This window comes from Babylonia areolata, chromosome 13, assembly GCF_041734735.1.
Source record: "Babylonia areolata isolate BAREFJ2019XMU chromosome 13, ASM4173473v1, whole genome shotgun sequence".
Classification (NCBI taxonomy): Eukaryota; Metazoa; Mollusca; class Gastropoda; order Neogastropoda; family Buccinidae; genus Babylonia; species Babylonia areolata.
The window spans coordinates 22,094,349-22,096,848 of record NC_134888.1 but is presented as its reverse complement, the minus strand read 5'-3'; the positions used below and the strand labels follow the sequence as shown (position 1 = coordinate 22,096,848).

Here is a 2,500-nt window from a genome sequence, read left to right as displayed (position 1 = left end):
TCTAGTCCAGTCTAGTCTTGTCTTGTCTTGTATTCTCTTGTCTTGCCTAGTCTTCTCTCATCTCGTCTAGCCTAGTCAAGTCTTGTATTCTCTTGTCTTGTCCAGTCTAGTCTAGTCTAGTAAAGTCTAGTCTAGACGTCTCTTGTCTTGCCTAGTCTAGTCTAGTCTCGTCTTGTCTAGTCTAGTCTAGTCTAGTAAAGTCTAGTCTAGACGTCTCTTGTCTTGCCTAGTCTAGTCTAGTCTAGTCTTCTCTTGTCTTGCCTAGTCTAGTCTAATCTAGTCTTGTTTTCTCTTGTCTTGTCTAGTCTGGTCTTGTCTAGTCTATTCTTGTCTTGTCTAGTCTAGTCGTGTCTTGTCTTGTATTCTCTTGTCTTGTCTTGTCCAGTCTAGTCTTGTCTTGTTTAGTCTTCTTTCCTTGTACCCACGCTGCGTGTTTTTTTTTAACTGACGGGAGGGAGGCCACATTGGGCATATTGAGCAGTAGAAAACAAGCAATGCTGGTTTGAGGGCAAAAGGGAGGGTGTGGGGGGTGGGGGTATGGTGTTCCAATATACAGAAGTTTACGGTGCGCACGTACACAACGCCCAAACAAAAAGAGTGATGTCATAAATTAAGACAACACCCCCCCCCCCCCCACTCGACACACACACACACACCACCACCACCACCACCACTACCACCACCACCTCCCACCCACCCCTTCCATAATTCATCTGTCACTGTCCTGAATTCAAGTTCGGCTGTCTAGGGTTCTCTCCTGCTATGAGAAAAGAAAAAAAATCAGCAGACAAGATTTACTAGCCAGAGTCACAGAGGGAAAACCTCAATGGGTTTTATTATCAACTGTGGAGTGGTTGATATCGGAAGAAAACTTTTGAGACAGAGAGAGAAAGAGAGTCACACACACACACACACACACACACACACACACACACACACACACACACACACACACACACACAGGCCCTACGTGTGTATATGTGCGTTTGTACACACGTACCTGTGCGTGTCGTTGCTACCGCTGTGTTGTGTATGTGTAGTGCGCGTGTTGTTTCGTGCAAGTCAAGTCAAGTCAAGATTTTATTTCATGATGGTAAAGTGAATAAGCAACAATTGCTTTTTTACATCAAGCCATCAATGAAAAAAATAAATAAATAAAAATTAAAAAGAAGGGAAAAAAGAAAGAAAAAATAGGAGAGAGAGACAGAGAGAGAGAGAGAGAGAGAGAGAGAGAGAGAGAGAAGAAACAAGAGCAACAATAACAACAAAATACAACAATGTGTGTTTTATGCGTGTGTGTGTGTGTGTGTGTGTGTGTGTGTGTGTGTGTGTGTGTGTGTGTGTGTGCGTGCGTACGTGTGGGGGTGGGAGAGGAGGTGCTATAGGGCGGGTTAGTGAGTTTGAATGAAAAAGGGAATATCCAGGGTCTTCGATATGAACACATCAAGATACCAGCTCTGTTCTGTTCTTGAGTATCTATCTTTCGACAACGAAGAAAAAAAAATTTATTAGAAACTTCGTCTTTCGAAATGGTGTGGTACTTGTAGGTCTTCCATGTACTGACTTTTTGTCCTGCCGAAGATTGCACTGAACCGAAATCTGGGATCAGTTAATAATAATAATTGTGTACATTTATATAGCGCCCTTTCTCTCTAAGAGCTCAGGGCGCTTTACATGAAAGAAAAATATTACAAGTTACATAAAGCATTCATGACCACTCTTTCTCAAAAACCCCTCCCCCCTCTCCCCCCCACACACCCTCCCACTCCCACTCTACATACACCCAAAGTGAGCTGACATGGGTGGCGTTGGAGAACAAGGAAGCTGAGAGTACTTATAGATAGGTTTTTAAAAGGTGAGTTTTTAGTGATCAGCGAAAAGCAGAAATAGAATCAGATGCACGGATATGATGAGGAAGGTTGTTCCAGATGTGAGGAGCAGCAAAGAAGAAAGAACGTTCACTATTGGGTTCTTGTATTGACACGAGGAAGTTTCAAAAGGTAACAGTCAGAGGAAGAGCGGAGATTTCTTGCGGGAGTGTAAACACTGATGAGGTCAGAAAGATATGTAGGTCCTGCGGAGTTACACCTTTTTCTTGTAAAAAAACAAACAAAAAAAGTGTGTGTGTGGGGGGGGGGGGGATTCTTCGCCTACTATCCTCTTTCAACATTTTCTCTTGCATTGTAATATGTTTCGCTTCCAAGAAAACAATGTCTTTGTTATTCTGAATTAGTGTTAGTCAAGTCTACCAAGCGATAAAAAGAAGAAGTAACGTGAGTCTACTCATAACTTTTTCATAAATGCAGTGCCTCGGTTTTGGGTGGTTGTTTTTTTTTTTCCGGGGGGGGGGGGGGTGGAGGGGGGAAAAGGGGGGGGCGAGCAGGAGGGGTGTGGGGCGGTGTGTGTGTGTGGGGGGGGTGAATCAGGGGTCACGGGGGGTCAGTAAGCTTCAAGCTACAAGCTTTTCGTTATCTTCTGTGTCACACACATGTGACTCAAG

The 2,500-nt window shown here is 43.8% G+C and overlaps 1 protein-coding gene across 1 annotated transcript in view; it reads right to left on the bottom strand.

Annotated features, from left to right (window-relative positions):
* Window positions 1-2,500, bottom strand: part of LOC143288724 (uncharacterized) — an 84,540-nt gene that overhangs the window by 38,950 nt on the left and 43,090 nt on the right. The gene's annotated exons all lie outside the window — the stretch shown is intronic.